This window comes from Gopherus evgoodei, chromosome 8 (genome assembly GCF_007399415.2).
Source record: "Gopherus evgoodei ecotype Sinaloan lineage chromosome 8, rGopEvg1_v1.p, whole genome shotgun sequence".
NCBI lineage: Eukaryota > Metazoa > Chordata > Testudines > Testudinidae > Gopherus > Gopherus evgoodei.
Genome location: NC_044329.1, coordinates 2,061,963 through 2,073,926, shown reverse-complemented (window position 1 = coordinate 2,073,926; position 11,964 = coordinate 2,061,963). Strand labels below are relative to the sequence as shown.

At 47.1% G+C, this 11,964-nt stretch overlaps 1 long non-coding RNA gene across 1 annotated transcript; it reads right to left on the bottom strand.

The window, feature by feature from the left end:
- Nucleotides 1–4,569: 4,569 nt before the first annotated feature.
- LOC115656811 lies at nucleotides 4,570–9,642 on the bottom strand. The gene is made up of 4 exons (XR_004001751.1): nucleotides 9,477–9,642; nucleotides 7,049–7,097; nucleotides 5,349–5,400; nucleotides 4,570–4,629 (listed from the first exon to the last, which is right to left on the bottom strand). It is a non-coding gene; the product is annotated as an uncharacterized LOC115656811 (long non-coding RNA).
- Between the last annotated feature and the right edge of the window lie 2,322 nt (nucleotides 9,643–11,964).

Sequence of the window (11,964 nt, the reverse complement as noted above, 5' to 3'; positions counted from 1 at the left end):
TGGACCGTATGGGAGATACTGGATCTGACCGCTGTATGGGGAGACAAATCTGTTCTATCACAGCTCCGTTACAGAAGACGAAATGACAAAGCATTTGAAAAAATCTCCAGGCTATGATAGACAGAGGCCACAGCACAGTGCTGTGTGACAAGCGTAACGGAAAGCCAAAGAATCAAACGGACGCTCATGGAGGGAGGGAGGGAGGGAGAGGGTACTGAGGACTCCAGCTATCCCACAGTCTCCGCAGTCTCTGAAAAGCATTTGCATTCTTGGCAGAGCTCCCAATGCCTGTAGGGTCAAACACATTGTCCGGGGTGGTTCAGGGTATATCTTGTCAACTTACTCCCCCTCACCTCCCTGTGAAAGAAAAGGGAAAAAAATTGTTTCTTGACTTTTTTCAATGTCAGCGTATGTCTACTGCATGCTGCTGGTAGACACGGTGCTGCGGCAATGAACAGCAGCATCCTCTCCCCTTCCCTCCCTAGTGGCAGACGGTACAGTGCAGTAGGACTGGTAACCATCCTTTTCGTCAGCTCATGAGTGCTCCTGGCTGGCCTCAGGTGAGGTTGGCGGGGGGCACCTGGGTAAAAATGGGAATGACTCCCGGTCATTCCCAGTAGATGGTACAGAATGGCTGGTAACCGTCTTCATCATAGCAACTGGGGGCTGAGCTCCATCAGCCCCCTGCCTTTCATGTGTAAAAGAAGATTCTGTACTGCCTGGACTATCATAGCAGCGGGATGCTGGGCTCCTTTCCACCCCCACCGTTTAGTGTCCTGCCTGGGCTATCATAGCAGCTGGAGGCTGCCTCCCCCTCATTTTATCTCACTAACAAGTCACTGTTTCTTATTCCTGCATTCTTTACTACTTCATCACACAAATGGGGGAACACTGCAATGGTAGCCCAGGAGGTTGGGGGAGCAGGGAAGCAAGGAGTGGGGTTGTTGCAGGGGCCCCCCCATAGAATGGCATGTGGCTTATCATTTCTGCGGGATCTGACACAGAGCGGCTGTGCTTTCTGGTTCTCTAGTACACTGGTTCTCTAGTACACTTGCCCCATATTCTAGGCAGGACTGACTCTAGTTTTAGATACAACATAAAGGAGGGAATGACCCAGGGGGTCATTCCCATTTTTGTCTTTGCGCCCCTAGTCGACTTCAGCAAAGGTCAGCCAGGAGCACCCATGACGGCAGCAGATGGTACAGAACGACTGATAACCGTCATCTCATCGCCAATTTACAATGGCACAGCAGACGGTACAATAGGGATGGTAACTGTCTCTGCAACCTTGCAAAGGCAAATGAATGCTGCTGTGTAGCACTGCAGTACCGCGCCTGTCAGCAGCATCCAGTACACATACGGTGACTGTGACAAAAGGCAAAACGGGCTCCATGGTTGCCGTGCTATGGCATCTGCCAGGGCAATCCAGGGGAAAAGTGCGCTAAATGATTGTCTGCCGTTGCTTTCACGGAGGAAGGAATGAGTGACGACATTTACCCAGAATCACCCGCAACATTGTTTTTGCACCATCATGCATTGGGATCTCAATCCAGAATTCCAATGGGCGGGGGCAACTGCGGGAACTATGGGATAGCTATGGGATAGCTACCCACAGTGCAACGCTCCAGAAATCGACGCTAGCCTCGGTACATGGACGCACACCACCGAATTATTGTGCTTTGTGTGGCCGCATGCACTCAACTTTATACAATCTGTTTTACAAAACCGATTTATGTAAAATCAGAATAATCTTGTAGTGTAGACGTACCCTGAGGTAGAAGGAAAACAAAGAGCTTAATGCGCTCACATCAGAAGAACCAGATACCGTCCGTCCCAGAATGTTGAAAGAACTGGCATGTGAGATTGCTAGTCCAGTAATAAATCTACCTATTCAGGGCTAAGCCCATATGATGGGAGACTCACTAACATTGTTCCTATATTTAAGAAAGAGGAAAAAATGATCCAGGCAATTACAGAACAGTTAGTCTGACCCCAGTCATATGCAAAGTTAAAGAGCCAGTTGGAGAGGAAAGAATAATGAAGTGTGTAGAGGCAGATGGTAAAAGGGATGTAATACAACATGGGTTTACCAAAGATCATGCCAGACTGACCTGATTTCTTTCTTGGAGAACGTAACTGGTTTTTTTAGATAAGGGAAGCACAGCATTTCTAATGTACTTGGACTTCAGTAAACCATTTTACATGGTACAACATGGGAAATTATTAGTTCAGTTAAGGAAAATGGAGATTAGTACAAGCAATATAAAGTGGATAAGGAACTGGCTAAAGAGGGGAAGACAATGGGTTGTGCTGAAAGGTGAATTATCAGACTGGAGGGAGGTTACTAGTGGAGTTCCTCAAGGATCAGTTTGGGACCAATCTTATTCAATATTTTTATTAATGATCTTGGCACACACAGTAGGTGTGTGCTAATGAAACTGGCTGATGAAACAAAGTTGGCAGGCATCGTCAAAACAGAGGTATCAGAACATTACACAGGAAGATCTGGATGACCTTGAAGGCTGGAGTAACAGAAATGGGATGGAATTCAATAGTACAAAGTGGAAGATCATACACTTAGGATCTAACGGTAAGAATTTCTGTTTCAAGTTGGGGACTTATCAGTTGGAAACAACAGAGGAGGAGAAAGACCTGAGGGTACTGGCCAATCACAGGATGACTATACATCACCAATGTAATGTGGCTGGGAAAAAGGAAAATGTGATCCTAGTATGTATCAGGCAAGACATTTCCAAAAGAGCCGGTGAAGTATGAATGCCATTGTACAAGACATAGGTGAGACCTCATCTGTAATACTGTGTGCAGTTCTGATCACCCATGTTCAAGAAAGATGAATTTAAAGAGGAACAGGTGCAGAGAAGAGCTACTAGGGTGATCAGGAAAATCGAGGGCCTGTCTTCTGAGAGGAGACTGGAAGAGCTTGGCTTTTTGTCTAGCAAAGAGAAGGCTGAGAGGGGATCTGATTGCTCCTGATAAATACAGCACAGAGGGTGGAGTGTGATGTAAGCTAAAGGACAATGCTGGCACAAGAACAAATGGATATGAACTGGCCCTGAACAAATTCAGGTTGGAAATTAGAAGAAGGTTTGTAATCATCAGAGAGGTGAGGTTCTGGGGCAGCTGCCCAAAGAGAGTTGTGGGGACAAACAAGCTAATTAGTTTTAAGAGAACTGGACAAATTGATGAGTGCATTTGTATGCCTGGGTTGCTTGTGAACATGGGGGGCAGAGCTCAACAGGCCCAGGGCTCACTTCCACTTTATATCTGATGTTCTTAAAAGCTCATGCTTCACAGCTTCAGCCAGCCCAGCTACAGGGTCAGGAAGGGATTTTCCCTAGGGTGACCGTATTTTCCCAAAAGGAAAACAGGACACAGTACTGGGCCAGCCTAAGCTGTCGTCCCACCCCTCTTAAAATGTCATTTCAAGCCTCCCCTTCCCTTGCCTGCACCTCTTCATTTCTCTATTACTGGTCTTAGGATGAAGTGCTTGAAGTCATTCCCCATGTGCCTTCGCACCACTTCTTCCCTTTACACCTTGACCACAGCCAGAAACGTCAGATGGTTGCAATGGCCCTACCTAGTGCAACACATTTCAGCCTGGCTGCCCCAGAAGAGGAGATCCAAAGGCACCCTGGGCCAGCCTGCAACACTGCAGCGAAGCCAGCAGCTGTCTGCTTGCTAGTGCTCTTCATGCTTCTGAATTCCATCCAAAATCAGGGCCTCTCAAACCCTGGACCAGAATAGAAGCTCCCAGAATGGCCAGAGGACAGACTGCAGGGAGGAGTGGGGGAGCAGTCCGGATTGATTCTGACAAAAGATTGCTACAGCAACAATAAAAGAATCATCCTCATCCTAAGATTAACACACGCTATATTTTATAGTGGCCAGTCACCGGCAGATCTCAAAGTGCTTTACAAACACAAGCCAGGGAAGCCTCACAACAGCCCTGTGAGGTAGGGAACTATTTTATTAATCTCCTTTTTGCAGATATTGGAAACAGGGTCACAGAGGGGCAAAGTCACTTACCAAAGGCTGCGCAGCGAATGTGTGCAGAGCCCAGAGTCCCTGACTGCCAGTCCCATGCTGTAACCATTACAGCATGCTTCCTCCCTTTATCACAGGTTACTTACAGTAACTGGGAGTCCCAGGTGTGTATTTATTCTCACCTGGACTCTTCATGTGAACCACCAGAGTAACATCTAGGGGCAAAGCTAAGGCCAGCTACCCATCCAGAGAGGGGTCTATCCACTAACCTAATCTGCTACTTCTGCAGAGGGTACAGCTCAAGAGCTGATTAAACAAGTCCCTCAAAGGAGGCCTGGTGAAGAAAAGTAACAGGTTTCTGCTGAGTTTACTTTATTGAAGCAGCACAGTGAGATATAGTGATGTGAGGAGAGCGGAGAATGGGACTCCCCGGAGGGACCACAGAATCATAGGAGCTAGAGCTGGGAAAAGACTGACTGGGCTGTCTAATGCCATCTCCCTACACCTGAGCCAGTGCAGGACTGTCCCCTCGAGAGCATGGGAGAAGGACGAAGGTAGGTTTTGCAGCACTGAGGATTAGAGCAACTTCCTTCATGCTTAACATCAATTCTTCCATGACTTGCCCTGGAGAGAGAGGGAGACAGAGCGCATAGTGTCATCGTTCCGGAGGGCAAAACCTCTCTGAAGAGAGCTCGAAAAACCAAACAGAGCCCAACTTGCTGCACTCCTCTGGGAATCTAGCCCCAAAGGCACGGCCCTGTCTTGTGAGGGGCCAGGGAGCAACACATGCTCCACAAAGCAGGCAGCCTGTGGCTCCCTTCCCCAGGGCAGCTCGGCCTGAGAAGGCTTGCACTGTGGCTGCAGGTGCTGGGATGGTTCGGTTCGGGGGGTTCACTTCTCCCCAGTACCCATGCACACCTGGCCACTCTCACAGGCCCAGCCGCAAGCTGACCTGGTTACCTGTACTGGGGAGGGATTCCCTCCGTCCCCATTTAAATCCCATCACCACCCCCAAAGAATCATCACAGGGCCCTCTCTTTGGGTGCAGAGGGGAGGGCAAGGCTCCCTGCAGAGTCTATCAGCCAAGCTCCAGAGACTATGCAGGATTTGGACTGCAAACCCTTGTTCTGGTGCTGTGCTCTGACCATAATGAACAAAGCAAAGATCTGGGCTTTCTGCAGAATCCCTGGGTGAAATTCGGTGGTTTGTGTTCTGCAGCCTAGATTATTGCCAAGGTCCCTTCTGGCTTAAAAATGTACGAGTCTATGAATCTGGACATATCTATCTAGGTGCTTTTATGGCTCCTCGTCACAGCAGCAGGAGATGAGCATCTTTGTCTGTACCTTTGTCACGCTTCTGCTTTGATACTTGCTGGTGGTCTGAACTCCTTTACTTCTGGGAAGAGAGACACAGAGCAAGAGGTGAGCCTAACTGACCATCTGAGTGAATGAGCCCTGTTATGTTAGATAACCATGTGGGCTTATGATTTATGCATTCGTTTGTTGTGTGTTAACGATGTGCACTCGGTGCTGTACATTGAAACAACATTGTGGGTTACAAAAACAGGGTCAAGAAAACTAGGAACCTGCCAGCTAGAGGAAGCACTCAGCTTCAGCCTGAAGCTAACAACCATTGTTACTCACTTACAACTGGAGCACCTAGTCTTCTTTTCACTTCTGTCTTCCCCTTTTTCCTACACTGTGTATCTGTCTGTCTTTGGTTGGGAAAATTGACTCGACAAAGCTAACAGCTTTGCATGAGAGCTGAGAATATCTGGGTGCTGCCCTATAAACACTTCCATCATGTAAGAAAAGGGTTAAGAAAGAAAACCTGGGAATGTGGAGCATCACGAGTGTGGTTTTTAAGCAGTGAATGCCTTACAACAAGAGAGCGAATCCTGGAGTTTTCCGTAGTAGGAGTGAGATGCGCTGTAACAATTTATTAATCCACATGGGATTACAGCACCATTGACTCCAAGAACCCAGAGATGTGCTCATCTGGGACAAGGCAGAGCACAAAACCCAGCATGAAGCATGTGAGAGCTAGGCACCAAGCATTCTCCATTTGGGGTATTTGACTGTGCAACAATCTTCAGAAAAGATCAGGTGAATCCAGGGTCTGGCCATTTAGAAATGTTGCAAAGCCTTGCTCTCTCAGAAAGCCTTTCCACAGTAAGTGACACTAGCAATCTGAACCCCCTTTTATTCCCAAATCCCTGCCGACCATCTTCTCCTCAAAACACCCTAATCCAAGCAGAGTTTTGACATCGAAAAGGGAGATGTTCCAGAGCCTCCTTGAAGTCCACTAGGGTCTTCTCCATCGTTATTGATTTTAGGTGGAAAGCACCCAGATACCATGGTGATGAGTGGTAGTATAAAACCCTAAAACAGTCTGAACCCCAGCCTAAATTTAATCCAGATCTAAATCTCATTTCTTTGCTCTGTCTCTAATTCTTTCCTGTCTCTCTCCCTGTAGTTTAAGGGCCATAGCAGCAGATAGACACCACAGTTGCCAACTTTCAAGTGGTAAATTAGCTCCCTGACTTTCACAATAAACCAAAAATCCAGCTAATCCACTTTCAAAACAAACCAGTCCCTAAGAACCCCAACACTCTATGTGACTAGATCCCCCAGCATGCAGTATGGGACTGTGGTGGGCCTGCCGTGCACACCTGACTCTCTCCTCCACTTACCCTGTTGCCCCTGCTTGCCAGGAGCTGATAAAAAAAAAAGAAACACAAGCTACAAGCTAAAATCTAGCCAACAAGCAACTCACAAGCCACTTACTCCAAAAACAAGCTCAATTTCTGCATTTTTTTCGCAGGTTTGGCATGTCTGGCAGACACGCGCCTTATCATTGGTATGTTGCCAATGTGAATTATCTGCATAGCGGTAGTGCCTACGGGCCCTAGTCATGCACTAGGTTGGAATCGTGCCAGGTGCTGTACAAACACAGAACAAAACGATGGCCCTTGACCCAGAGAACCTGCATCGTTCTTGCATCTGGCCTCACTTTAATTAATAAGTAAAAGAGCTGGACAAACCTGAGCGCACGCTCCTATATGCTTTATACCAATCTCAGATCTCGTTTTCCTGGGGAAATAAAAGTCAGAGGAAGAGATTAGACAAGATGAATGCTCACTTTCCTCTAAGGAGTCACATCTCTCCAGAAGTCACCACCACATTAGCTAATTTCAGACTATGGCAGATGGGATTTATTACAATTTCCTTGGGACAATGTCTGATCTCTCCCCAACCTGAGGAGGATTCATTCTCTCTATCTGTACATCTCTGTACTTCCATTGGGCCCTTCACTGTGGCTTCTGACACCTTCTCTGATACTGGATGGTGCCATTAGCAACTTTCCCCTACATTTTAGTAGCAAATGTTAAATCCCTATTTTCGCTTCCGAAGAAGGAAGAGTTCCTTACACTGCAAGCTCTGATCAATTGCAGTAGCTGTCATGCACTGCTGAGACCCTGACCCAAATCATTCTTATTTGTTGGTTCCCAATTAGGAAATAAGAGAGGCCATATGAGGGTTTCCAAGAAGTTGAGGTTATATAAAGGCGCTAGTCATGTGCCACAGAGCACAGTGAATAGCACCAAGGTGAGCAAAGAGAACCAAGTGCTCACTGTGCCAACTTTTCCTGTGGTTGCAAGAGCTAATGTACTTTTCCCGTGGGTTCATTTTAACTCACCTAGGTACGTTTGTAACAAGACAAGGTCGTAGGAGGCTGATCTGATTTTCAATACATGGGAGATTCCTCTATTTGGGGACATTTGTTTGCTGTGATGAGTCAGTTAAAATAAACTAAGCCAGCCACAATGCACTATGATTCACCGAAGGGCTCTGCTCTCTTCCCCTCAGCTGCTCCTGGTCAATCTAATTTCACTTCTGGTGTCTCCTGCCCCGGAGACTCCATGCATACCACTGAAAGGAGATTTTAAGATGTCCTCCTTTTCCTACAGGTGTTGCGCCCCTCGGCATAACATGCTCCTGACTCTGCTGAGTCCACAGCTCTTTGCTTCTGAGAAGCGCTTGTCGGAACGTTCCACTTTCAAGGAATTAAAAAGAAGGAGAAGCCAGTCGTATGATTAAAACACAAGACTGGTGCTTGGATCCTCAAAGGTATTTAGGTGCCTAACTCCCATTAACACGTGGACTTGGGAGTCTGTTCCCTGCTCAGCTGCAGCCCCTGGAATGACCATGGCCCCGGCCACGTTGCTGCTCTGTCTGTGCAAACAGAGGAATAATTGCGCTCCCATATTTCACAGGGGCGTGTTGTGCAGTGTAACTCATTCACATTTGGGGATCTGGCACTGGAAGGGTGAGGGAAAAGGAGAGCCAGGGTACTTGTATTTTCAGTAAATCTGGCACAGTTCCCTAGGAGAAGCGCTTTCAGACTGAGCGGTTGGGACAGTGCCTATGTAGGGCCTGCAGCATGGCCTCCCAAGCGTTCAAACAGTGCTGTTCCCACTGGAAACATCCCAGAATTTCTCATTAGGGGAACTGTTTCAATAGCTGCTCCGAGTCAGAGCAGAAACTAAAACATCAACATGTCCCATGGGATGAAAAATCCACTTTCCATAGGGTTCAAGACCATACAAACGCCAAGGTCACCAGTGGGGAAAGCGCTCAAGCCAACCAACTTCCACTCAGGGCAGCTGCCACTAGATGGCATCAATCCCACACGCTTAGCTGGTGCATTAGTGAACACAGAAATAGTGAGTTTGGCAGTGAAAGAAAACTGAGGCTACGTCAAGACTACCCGCGGTATCGGCAGGTAGCAATCGATTGCTTGGGGATGGATATATCGCGTCTCATCTAGACGTGATATATCGATCCCCGAACGCGCTTATATCGATTCCGGAACTCCACCAACCCCAACGGCGTTGCGGAATCGACGGGGAGCCGCCGACATCGATCCCGCGCGGTGAGGACGGTGAGTAATCCGATCTTAGATATTCGACTTCACCTGCACTGAATCGATCTAGAAAACAAGTCAGGAAAATTAACTCTTCCCCTGCCACCATGCAGCTTGAGGGATTACCTGACTCATTAGAGCTCCCTTTCTAGAGCAGCTCTGAGGAACATTTGATGAGTCGCTTATTCAACAATTTTCACATGAATTACCCAAGGAATCATTTTTTCATTATTTACCCAGCTGGCTTCCTCTCAACTCAAATGACTCTGCTAAAGTCACAAGGGAGGTACGGGTCATCCAGCTGTCCAGGAGTCAGGGGACCAGGAGTCAATTCCTGGATCTGCCACTTATCTCCTGCGTGACCTTGGAGAAGTCATTTAGCCTCACTGTTCCTCATTTTCCCAATCTGTGAAATGGGGAGACTATCACTTTGAGATCCACCTATGAGAAGAGCACTATGTAAGAGCTATATTATTATAGAAAGGCAAGGAGAGCAGCCTTGCCCAGAGGAGTAAATGCTTCAAAGAGGATATTAGTGTACTCACAGGATTCGGTCGCACAGCATACACTCGCTGCTGTGTGTCACACCATCTGTTCCACACACCATCTGGGAGGTCCGGGTGCACAGTACTCTCCCTTTGGTTTGGGGGTACTGATTGCAGTTAGCCTGTTGATATGACACAACAGAATATGGGGGTGAGCGGTCACCCTGGGAGAATGCCCCTGCCCTGCTATCTTTGTGGGTTTGAGAATGAAAGGAAAGCCAGCAGGTGTCAGGTCTGGGAGATGTTCATGTAAATATTCAGCTTGAAGAAGAATATGTCTGGTTTTCTCTCTTGGGGTGGAAGACTGGGCTTATCTACACTTACCGGGGGATTGACGCACAGAGATCAGTGCATCGGCGGAGACCTGCTAAATCGACTGCAGATCACTCTCCCATCGACTCCTGTACCCCACTGGATCGAGAAGAGTCAGGGGAGTCGACAGGAGAGCAACACTGTGCAGTGTGGACCCCGCGGTAAGTAGCTCTAAGCTACGTCAACTTGAGCTACGCTATTCACGTAACTCAAATTGAGTAGCTTAGATCGAATTTCCCCTGTAGTGTAGACCTTAGACAGTATAGGAAGGAGGGGTCTGCAGTCCAGTTCTAAACGTGAGTCACAACTGGGCCCTTTGTGGATAAAATGGCCTGAAGGGAATCCAGCTAGCCAAAGCCACTCTGGGCCTGTTGGACGAAGAGTCAGCAGCTGCGGGAGAAGTTCTGAGCTACCCAGGATGGGGCAGAGATGGAGATTGTGTTTGTGGTCTCAGCAGGGCACCAGTGACTACCTGTTACCGTCCACATGCTGTTGTTTTATGTTACCTCTCCTTTCAGGGGCAGGGACTACCCTTCGTCTTCATGTCTGTACAGCCCCTCGTACAGCGGGGCCCTGATCCCTGCTTGGGGCTGTGAGGCCCCACCGCAACCTGAATAATACTATCTTGTTGTCACTGGCAGAAGAAGCACTGAGCAGGCCCTGAAATGCAGCCTCACCTTTACTGGAGCAGCGTTGGCACATTCCCCCTCGGACCGTACTGTAATGCGGTTTCCAGTTCTCCTGCAGAAGGGAAAAAGGGTACGGAATGACACACAGTTACACTGCCACCCCCATCTCCTGGGAGCATAACTGGGGTGAGTCCTTGGCACATTCACCGCACTGGCCTGGGGCTTCCAAGTCTACAATGACTTTTAAAATCACAATTTGCTGGGACAGGAGGGGCCATGAACCCTTGTTGCATCTTAATTGACTGTCATCATTTTAATCTTCCGCTCTTGCCTCTTCTGCTCTGTTTGTTTCATGGCAAGGCACCAAGCACCATGCACCACTAGCCAGGAGAGAAATAGGACTACTCCATTACACTTGTGAAAGGCAAGGTATTGGAAGCCATTGCTCATACTCACGTCATCTCTGAACACAAGACACATCTGTTGCTGTATGTTTTTCCATCAGTGCCACAAACGGGTTCCCAGGAATTTCTGCAGAGAATTGCTTCACCTTTTACTCCATGCAGAATTCGCCTGCAGTCCACCTAAAAAGAGGGTGAAATAATATCTGATGTTTCTTGCATCCTTATCCAGTTAGATGCTTTTTTGCAATTTAACAGAACTTGAGACCTATCCTCCCAGAAGGATTAAAATCATAGCATCTTCATTTAAATTACACTCCTCAGTAGCATAGAACAACCAGGGTACAATGTTGAATACCTCAAACACACACTCCACAGCTCCTCTGATCTTTATTGAGACCACGTTTCAGTGTGTTAGGTCTCTCTCAGGGTCCAATTCACATAAGACGATAACAGTCTACTTCTGCTACCTGCTAACAAAGTTATTCCTTTATTAGAGTAGCAAAAGCCTGTACAATTAGTGCTGAATGTATCAGGTTTCATCTTTGCTAACATCCCATGTTGGGATTGTTTTGCATATCATTTACTGTAGAAGAAACTGCTGGGTGTTTTCAATACTGACCTCTGATGATGATTCGTGGATCCTACCTACAAGGAATCAGGACTTTGATATCTGTCTCATCCAAGACAGCACCCACCAGATGGCAAAAAAGAAAAACTGATGAGAGCTTGTCAAACACTAAAAATGATCGAAAAATAGGTATTGTGAGTTCACATTGCCGTTATTCATGGGGCCATATTGGCCATTGTGTGTGAGTCTTCAAATCAATGCTGGTTAATTTGTAAAAACATCCAGGAATCCTGAAAGTTTCAGGGATTGTAGCCTGAATATTGACTGGTCAGGAATTCAGATCAGGAGGCTGAGAGTCATTCTTATTTTGTTATTCTCCTATTTAAAAAACGTCAGACATTCATTCAGAGAGCAGGAATAAGGTCATGTGACCAGGCAACCAAACAAAATAAAGACTATCAAGTGGACCAACTTGGCTTGTAAACAAGGCTGAAATTTGTTCAGATAAGCTGCTTGCAACTCAAATATACTTTGGTTCAGGTTTGTTTTGTGAATGATTTGTGAGCATCAAGATG